At 41.4% G+C, this 10,391-nt stretch overlaps 1 non-coding gene across 1 annotated transcript; it reads right to left on the bottom strand.

Moving 5' to 3' along the window:
• Positions 1–265: 265 nt before the first annotated feature.
• LOC141669448 (small nucleolar RNA R71) lies at positions 266–372 on the bottom strand. The gene has a single exon (XR_012553733.1). It is a non-coding gene; the product is annotated as a small nucleolar RNA R71 (small nucleolar RNA).
• Positions 373–10,391: the final 10,019 nt, after the last annotated feature.

The raw sequence follows: 10,391 nt of genomic DNA, 5'->3' as shown, positions 1-10,391 counted from the left end.
TATTCAGATGGTGCAGAATTCTGTTTCTTTTGGAGGAGCGGCAACTGAAGACCCCAACATGCACATAAGGAATTTTGTCGAGATCTGCAGCACTTTTAAGTATAATGGCGTGACTGATGAGGCTATCAAGTTGAGGCTTTTCCCATTCTCACTGAGGGATAAGGCTAAAGACTGGTTACATTCTGAACCAGCTGGGTCCATCACTACGTGGCAAGATTTTGCGCAAAAGTTTCTGGTGAAGTTTTATCCAATGGCAAAGACTGCTGCTATGAGGAGTGCTCTTACTCAGTTTGCGCAGCAACCTACAGAATCTATGTGCGAGGCTTGGGAACGCTACAAGGAAATGTTGAGAAAATGTCCACATCATGGAATGCCGGATTGGATGGTAATCACTGGTTTTTATAATGGTTTGGGGGCCCAATCTCGGCCCATGCTCGATGCAGCAGCTGGAAGAACCTTATGGGCTAAAAGCTATACTGAGGCGTATAATCTTATAGAGACAATGGCTGCAAATGAGCATCAAAACCCAACTCAGAGGATGACGTCAGGCATGGTAGCAGGTATTCTGGAAGTTGATGCAGCCACCGCTATTGCAGCCCAGCTCCAAGCGCTATCAATGAAGGTTGATTCTTTGGCTACGTATGGAGTTAATCAAATAGCTATGGTTTGTGAGCTTTGTACAGGTTCTCATGCTACGGATCAGTGTTCTCTTGTCAACGAATCTGTTTAGTATGTGAATAATTATCAGCGACAACAGTAGCCTGTGCCAGCGACCTATCATCCTAACAACAGAAATCATCCAAATTTCAGCTGGGGGAATAATCAAAATGTTATTCAGCCACCATATCAGCAAGGAGTAAGTAAACAGTTTAACCCACCTGGATTCCAGCAACCACAGCAGTATGCTACAAGGCAATCATTTCCTCAACAGGGAAGTGCAGCTGCACCTACTAGTGCTGATTTTGAGGAACTTAAGTTGTTGTGCAAGAGTCAGGCGGTTTCTATCAAGACCTTGGAAAATCAAATCGGTCAATTAGCCAATGCAGTGCTCAATCGTCAACCTGGCACTCTTCCCAGTGACACGGAAGTACCAGGCAGGAAGGAATCTAAAGAGCAAGTCAAGGCTATTACCTTAAGGTCTGAAAAAGTAGCTGATGCTGAAAAGGCAAAAGAAGTCGAAGCTGAAGTTAGAGATGAAGAATCTAAGCAAAAGGAGAAAGTGGCGGAACCAAAGAAGACTACTGTTGAACACACTCTGCCTGAGGCTAATACAGGGGAGAAACAGCTCTATCCTCCACCACCTTTTCCTAAGAGATTACAGCAACAAAAGCTGGATAGACAGTTCGGGAAGTTTCTGGAGGTGTTCAAGAAACTTCACATCAATATACCTTTCGCTGAGGCGCTGGAACAAATGCCTAGTTATGCGAAATTTATGAAGACTATTCTTTCAAGGAAGGTGAAACTGGATGACCTTAAAACTGTTGCTCTCACGGAAGAATGCAGCGCTGTTCTGCAGCAAAAGTTACCACCAAAACTGAAAGATCCAGGAAGCTTCACCATTCCTTGCACCATTGGCAATCTAACTTTTGACAAGTGCCTTTGTGATTTGGGAGCAAGCATTAATCTGATGCCGTTGTCGATCTTCAAAAAGCTGGATCTACCTGATCCAAAACCCACATACATGTCGCTACAATTGGCGGACCGTTCCATTACTTACCCAAGGGGCATAGTTGAGGATGTGCTCGTCAAGGTGGATAAGCTCTTCTTTCCTGCAGATTTTGTTATTCTGGATTTTGAGGAAGATAAGAAGATTCCCATAATCTTGGGGAGGCCTTTCTTGGCTACTGGTCGTACCTTGATAGATGTGCAAAAAGGGGAACTTACTATGCGGTTCCAAGATCAGGATGTGACCTTCAACGTATTTAAGGCAATGAAATTCCCTACAGAAGATGAGGAGTGCTTAAAAGTGGATGTGATTGATTCTGCGGTCACTTCGGAACTCGATCACATGTTAATGTCTGATGCATTGGAAAAGGCCTTAGTGGGGGATTTTGACAGTGATGATGAAGATAGCAACGAGCAATTACAATATCTGAACACTTCTCCATAGAAGCGAAAGCTCGACATACCATTTGAATCTCTTGGTACTTCTGACCTTAAGAATGCTGAAGGGAAGCTCAAACCATCAATAGAGGAAGCACCTACCTTGGAGCTTAAACCATTACCTGAACACTTGAGGTATGCTTTTTTAGGTGATTCATCTACGTTACCTGTTATTATTTCAGCTGACCTTTCAGGTAGTGAGGAAGACAAGCTCTTAAGGATTTTGAGAGAATTCAAATCGGCTATAGGATGGACCATAGCAGACATCAAGGGGATAAGTCCTTCATATTATATGCATAAAATTCTGTTAGAGGAAGGTAGTAAGCCAACTGTGGAACAGCAGCGAAGACTGAACCCGATCATGAAGGAGGTGGTGAAGAAAGAAATTCTGAAATGGCTAGATGCAGGCATCATTTATCCTATTTCTGACAGCTCGTGGGTGAGCCCCGTGCAATGTGTACCTAAGAAAGGAGGTATCACCGTGGTCGCAAATGAAAAGAATGAGCTCATCCCTACTCGAACAGTTACAGGATGGAGAGTATGCATGGATTATAGAAAATTGAACAAAGCCACAAGGAAGGATCACTTCCCTCTCCCATTCATTGATCAAATGCTTGACAGATTGGCGGGACATGAGTATTTTTGTCTTCTGGATGGTTATTCCGGGTATAATCAGATTTGTATTGCACCAGAGGATCAGGAAAAGACTACCTTCACTTGTCCATTTGGCACATTTGCTTTTTGTAGAGTTTCGTTTGGGTTATGTGGCGCCCCGGCCACCTTTCAGAGATGTATGATGGCTATATTCTCTGACATGATTGGAAATAATGTCGAAGTGTTCATGGATGACTTCTCCGTCTTTGGACACTCATATGATGAATGTTTGAATAATCTGCGCACCGTACTCAAAAGATGCGTGGAAACTAATTTGGTGCTTAATTGGGAGAAATGTCATTTTATGGTGCGTGAAGGCATTATCCTTGGGCATAAGGTCTCTAGCAAAGGTCTGGAGGTGGACAAGGCCAAGGTGGGAGTCATTGAAAATCTTCCCCCACCTAATTCGGTGAAAGGAATCCATAGTTTTCTCGGTCATGCGGGTTTTTATCGGCGATTCATCAAGGACTTTTCAAAGATATCTAAGCCGTTGTGCAATTTACTTGAGAAAGATGTGCCTTTCAAATTTGATGATGAATGTTTGGCAGCATTCGAGACTCTCAAGGAGAGTTTGATCACGGCACCAGTTATTACAGCACCAGATTGGACAGAACCGTTTGAGATGATGTGTGATGCGAGTGACTATGCGGTAGGTGCAGTTCTGGGACAGCGCAAGAAAAATCTCTTCCATGTGGTCTACTATGCGAGTAAGACTTTAAATGGGGCCCAATTGAACTACACCACTACTGAGAAGGAGCTTTTGGCTAGAGTCTTTGGCTTTGAGAAATTTCGATCTTATCTGCTTGGTACGAAAGTGACAGTATTCACTGATCATGCAGCTATTCGCTATCTGGTTTCTAAGAAGGATTCGAAGCCGAGACTCATTCGTTGGGTGCTTTTACTTCAAGAATTTGAGTTAGAGATCAAAGATAGAAAAGGTACCGAGAATCAAGTAGCTGACCATCTCTCTAGGTTGGAGAATCCCGATTCTACTTCACAAGATAGGACGTTAATCAATGAATCTTTTCCGGATGAACAGTTGTTTGCAATTCAGGAGGAAGAACCATGGTTTGCAGATATTGTAAACTATCTTGTCAGTAATATAATGCCGCTTAATTTGACATCCGCTCAGAAGAAGAAGTTTCTGCATGAGGTGAAGTGGTATATGTGGGATGAACCATATTTGTTTAGACAGGGAGCTGATCAGATCATCAGGAGATGTATCCCGTTCTGTGAGACGGGGGGGATATTACGAGACTGCCATTCCACGGTTTATGGTGGACACTATGGAGGTGAGAAGACGGCAGCTCGTATTCTGCAAGCAGGTTTTTTCTGGCCTACTTTGTTCAAGGATGCTCATCAGTTTGTTTTAAGGTGTGATCGTTGCCAAAGAGTGGGAAATTTGTCAAGGAAGGATGAGATGCCATTAAATGTGATGCTTGAAGTCGAGGTCTTTGATGTATGGGGAATCGATTTCATGGGGCCTTTTATCTCGTCTTGCAATAATCAATACATCTTGCTGGCAGTCGATTATGTCTCAAAATGGGTCGAAGTTAAAGCTTTACCGACAAATGATGCAAAGGCAGTGCTAAATTTTCTTCATAAGCAAATTTTCACAAGGTTTGGAACGCCTCGGGTAATCATAAGTGATGAAGGGTCGCATTTTTGCAACCGTAAGTTCACTTCTATGATGCAGCGTTATAATGTGAATCATCGAGTAGCTACTGCCTATCATCCGCAAACAAATGGTCAAGCGGAAGTGTCTAACAGAGAGATAAAGCGCATTCTAGAGAAGGTTGTTTGTCCGTCAAGGAAGGATTGGTCTTTAAAGCTCGATGAAGCTGTTTGGGCTTACAGAACAGCATACAAAACTCCACTTGGGATGTCACCGTTTCAGTTGGTGTACGGTAAGGGATGTCATCTACCGGCGGAGCTTGAGCATAAGGCCTAGTAGGCATTGAAGAAATTGAACCTGGATTTAGATGCAGCTGGTAAGAAAAGAATGCTTCAGCTTAATGAACTTGATGAATTTCGACTTCAAGCGTATGGGAATAACAAAATGTATAAGGAAAAGGTGAAGAGGTGGCACGATAGGAAGCTACATCCTAAGTTATTTGTGCCAGGGCAACAAGTTCTGTTATTCAACTCTCGGCTCCGACTTTTTCCTGGGAAGTTGAAATCAAGGTGGTCTGGACCTTTTATTGTCAAAACTGTGTTTCCACATGGAGGGGTGGAAATTTTTGAGAATGATTCGGACCAAGCATTCAAGGTTAACGGTCAGCGGTTGAAGCACTACTATGGGGACATGGCAAACCGAGAGGTGGTTAGTGCCATTTTGTTGACTACTTGAGAAAGGTACGGAACGTCAAGCTAATGACGAAAAAGAAGCGCTGCGTGGGAGGCAACCCATGAATTGTTGTTACAGGAACCCTTAGAAGTTAATAACCTACCCAAAAACACAAAAAAATCAGAAAAAAGGGGCTGAAAAAATTTTTTTCCAGAGATCCTCTGCGCGCCCGCGCAACTATGCTGAGCGGCCGCGCAGGGGTCGAGTTCCAGAAAATTTTTTACAGTTCAGAAAAAAAAAAAGCAAAAACACAAAAATACCCATCACAGCCCATAAACCCACGAATTCTTTTCCCATTACCCCATGATTTTATCCCTCAACCCCACTCCTAATCTAATTTAACCTACTCCACACCTTATATATACATACACCTATCCTACATATCTCCCACAAACTTCCTACACTTAAACCCTCTCATAAACATCAAAAATCAGTTCTTACACACTTTTATTCACAAATCAATGGCACCCAAGAGAGCACGCACTATTGACAACAGCAGCACAGTTCCTACTGCTGATTCATCCAGGGGTACGGCTGCAAGGCCTCGGTTAACTGACAGAGCTGTGGAGGAGGCGTACACTAGGCTGTTGGGGAAGCCGATTCTGAAGGAGAGGGGGTTTTTACCATTAGGGAGGGATGGTGAGTTGCTGCCCATGATTGCAGAGAAGGGGTGGACAGCTTTTTGTGAGTCACCCGAAGCAGTACCGATGAGTGTTGTTCGCGAATTCTACGCGAACGCGAAGGCTGAAAAGAATGGGTTTTCTGTAGTTCGTGGGCTGACGGTTGATTATCATCCTGCGGCGATTCGCCGTGTGATTGGACAGCGAGAGAGAAAGCCCGAGGAGGAGAACTGGAATGAACAGACTGCTGAGGATTTTGACTTGGATTTGATTTGTGCGACTCTCTGTCGACCGGGCACAGTTTGGAACCGCAGTACAGCCAATAATGAATATCGTCACTTTCCGGCGATCGCCATGAACAGGTATGCTCGTGCATGGAATGCATTTATATGTGCTAATATTTTGCCTTCTTCACATGCATACGAGGTCACAGTTGAGAGAGCACAGTTGTTGTGGGGAATTCTGAATGAGGAATACTATGTGGACCTTGGTGAGTTTATCTACCAAGGAATTCTGAAGTTTTTGAGGGGAGCAAAGCATATGAACATCCCTTATGCATCCACGGTTACGAAGCTATGCCGAGCAGTAGGAGTGAACTGGCCGGCTCATGAGCAGTTGCAGTTGCCAGCAGCTCCGATAGATTCTGGCACTCTGAATGGGATGCAGGAGTGGACCGGTGGTGAGCCTGAAGAGCATGGGCTGGGTTATCGTCTTCCAGGAGGACGTCCAGCACGAGGTGCTACTATGGCTAGGCCAGGGCGTGGTGAGGCTGGTTCTTCGAGAGCTCAGGAGGGTGCTGGGATGGGTGATGCCCAGTATAGGAGGCTTTCACGGCGGATGGATGCCATGTATGAGACGCAGAGCAGGTTTGCTCAGGAGCTCACTCTTGCATTAGGGTGATGATGATGATGACTCCGAGTAGGTATACCCTGTGTTCCTTTCTACTACCTTCACTGGGGACAGTGAAGATTTTAAGTTTGGGGGTGGTAGTTAAGGAATATTTTGTGTGTGTCATATAGCTGCATATTCATGATAGTTAGTTCATATAGTTGCATAATTTTTGCCATATAAGTTTTTTTTTATATAGCTTTATTTGTTTGTCATGTCATATAGCTCATGCATATACCATGATCCCTTTTGCAATGATTTATCGACTGAATTGTGATATTGATGCGAGTGTAGTGATAGCATTAAAGTGATATTAAGTTGTGTAGGTTGATATGCATGCTAGAAGCACTTGTATTTTCACTAAGTCTTAGAGAATGCTTAAGGGCTAGATTGTTGTTATGATCTGATTATTTTCGAGGATAATATATTTATTATGCTTAGAATTTGATAATAGGTTCTTAGTGGTAAAGGCATGAAAAAGAAAAAAATGGAGTAAAAATGGAATTTGTTGCTAGTTGTGGCTAGGCGTCAAATGGCTAGTAGCCGGCTCGCATGTTATGCGAGTAGTCTAGGGTTGAGCAAGATGGAGCGAAACGCACTTGCTCAGAAAAAAAATATATATATATAAAAAAAAAATTTTGCATGATTGATCAAGAGTGGGCTCTTTGGTATTCGAGTTATTAAGTTCTTAGGGGACTTTGTGCCTAGTGACCTAAGGCTTTTAGAGTCTGGGATCCGCTAACCTAACGCTCGTTACATGGATACCATTGTATAAGTCTTTTGTGGACCTCACTCATTGCACGGTCAAATAAGCATTTGAGTTGTAAATAAAAAGCACGATTCCGTAGTAAGCTCCAGAGTTCTTGTAGTGTTGTATATCACTTTGTGCCTAGAATTTTTATTCTTTGTATAATCGTAGGATTGCCTTGAGGATAGTCTAGTCATAGTAATTGGTCTAGTTCCGAAGCATATCTGTTAAGCATTTGCACACACCACGTTTCTGGCTGTATGTCCGTTTGCATGAGTTTATTGATCTTTAGTGTCTAACTGCATTCGTTGAGACGTGACAATTTGGTTGGTTAATTGTAGTAAGGGGGATCGTTGTATTTTCATATAGATTGCATTCATGCATATTTTTATTTGTTTTGAGTCTGTGACGCTTGAGGACAAGCATCGATTTAAGTTTGGGGGTGTGATAAGTGGCATTTTATACCACTTAGAACGTCTTAAAATGGCTTAAATTGGTGTCTTGAAATCAAGTATTTTGTGTATTTGATGCGTTTTTCTAGTGTTTATGCATTTCAGGGTATTAGTTGTATTTCGGAGGAGGAATCATCAAGAATAAGCCTTGGCATGTGTTCACCATTGCGAGAGGAAGAGAACGGGAAGATTACGGCGAAAAAATGGAGCAAACCGGGAATTTTTCCAGTAGGGTCCTGCGCGCCCGCGCAGCAGCCTTGCGCGCCCGCGCAGCAGCCTTGCGCGCCCGCGCAGAAATGCTGAGCGGCCGCGCAGGGTCGGGGAAAAAGCTGAATTATTTTAGACTTCTACTTCTGTTTGGCTTCCAACTTCTATGTAATCTGAGTTTTATGGGACTATTATATAAGTAGATTTGAGACGTTTTCATAGAAAAAAGAAGAAGGAGATTATGTTTTAGATTGTGTTTTACGCAAGAAGCGAAGGAGATAAGGAAGAAGACCGATTTAGCACACTGCAGCGAAGAGGAAGCATATATTCTTGTGATTCTTGTTTCGTTGTAACGTTGGATGCTAGTTTTCTTGCTTTGACTTATTTACTCTTGTGACGTACTCTGTTTTAATATAATTAGTTTAGTTATTATTTTCTTGTGTTGTTTATCATGATTTCATATGAACCCATGATGGCGATAAGTTCTATTATGGGCTAATCGTGATCATGGGGTTGCAACGGATTTATTATGGAATTCTTTAGTTAATTGTTTAATACTTTAGTGTGTGATGATTGCATGATATCTAGTATTGGTTGTGCGTATTCGTCTTATGTGCGTCGCGAACATATAAGATAGGGTGTTAATCTCTTGTGAAGCGACGGTGGATCTTGAGATTTAGAACTTGCCATGCTAGCATAGGTTCATGTACGTTGTGCATGATTAGTGGGTAATTCTAACAGTTTTATTTTCCCTATGTAATCAAAAGGAATAACTTGTGCTTAAATCGTTATGTTGTAAATTTCTGTAGACATATAGGAACTCAACATAATTGATGACTATTCAACTTCTATCTTAATTGTGGATGCTTGGTAGAATGGTATTAGTACAATGAAAGTTGGCTTTTATCAGTTTCGTGTTATTCGATTAATATCATCACTGTCACATGCTAAGGGTAATAACAATGGCTATAGAAGGAAGTAATAATGAAGTTGTGATCTCATGAGTGTTTTATTATTGATAAGTTGAAGTGTTAGTTAAGTGGTTAATTAAGTAGTTAATTATAGTTAATATTTAATCAACAATTTTAAGTGTTATTATCTTAACATTGAGAAGTAGTCATACATTGGTGAGTGAGTTTAATTAGACAAAAACTTAGTCTGAGTCTCTGAGGGAACGAACTAGAAAGTATTCTATATTACTTGCGAACGCGTATACTTGCGTGAATATTAGTGCATGTTTTCGCCCAAACATCGATATCGTGGGATTCTAGCGGATTTACTTATGGATTTCTCTAGTTAATTTGTTTTGATGCCTTAGCGTGTGGTGATTGTATGATAGCCTTGTATTGGTTGTGCTTATTCGTCTTATGAGCGTCGCGAACTTATAAGATAGTGTGTTAATCTCTATTGAAGCGAAAGTGAATTTAGGGGTTTAGAACTTGCCATGATAGCATAGTTCATGTATAATTGTTATGCATAATTCATAAATAATTTTAACCATCTTACTTTACCTATGTAATTATGATAGATGACTTGTGCATCAAACCGTTATGTTGTCAAATTCTATAGATATATAGGGTCTCAATATAATTGGTATCTATTCAGCTTTTATCTCTTTTGCAGATTTCTGGTGGTATGGTATTCGTACAACGAAAGTTGGCGTTTATCAGTTTCGTATTATCTGATTAGTTTCATCACCATTGCATGTTAAGGTTAAGAACAAAGAGGATATTGAATGAAGTAGTAATGAAACTAGAATCCCATGTTTGTGTCATATAGTAATCAATCTCTTCAAATCTCTTAGTTAATGTTCTTTACTATAATCTCTTAGTTAATCGTAGTTATAAACAATCTCAATTTGTTAATCATCTTAGCATTGGATAATAACCATACCATCATTGCATAAGTACATTGATTGAAATTAACCTAAACCAGTCTCTGTGGGAATGAACTTGAAATAATTTTATATTACTTGCGATCGCGTATACTTGTGTGAATATTAGCGCATGTTTTCATCTTAACAAGTTTTTGGCGCCGCTGTCGGGGACTTGGGGTTAATTTTTAGTTTATGTGTTTGTCATCAGTGGTCGTTAAAGTTCATTGACTCGGACATTGTTACTTACTTATTTCCTTATCGTGTTTCAGGTACTCTAGCGAGCGTGCATGCGTACGCATTTTCGGTCTCGTAAGAGAACACTAGATCAAGCTGAGGAAGAAGTTATAGTAGCTAAAGAAGTTTTTGAAGAAGTTCTTTTCGAGGAGAAAGTTGAAGAAGAAGCTCTTATTGCAATGGGAGAACCAGAAGCGAATCTGAAGGTTTTGATGGAATACTCTCAGCCGAAGATCAATGATATTCAGTCTAGCATTCTCCG

The sequence above is a fragment of the Apium graveolens genome, chromosome 6, assembly GCF_009905375.1.
Source record: "Apium graveolens cultivar Ventura chromosome 6, ASM990537v1, whole genome shotgun sequence".
In the NCBI taxonomy this organism is placed as follows: Eukaryota; Viridiplantae; Streptophyta; class Magnoliopsida; order Apiales; family Apiaceae; genus Apium; species Apium graveolens.
Note: the sequence above shows the minus strand (reverse complement) of the source record. Positions and strands in the feature narration are given on the sequence as shown.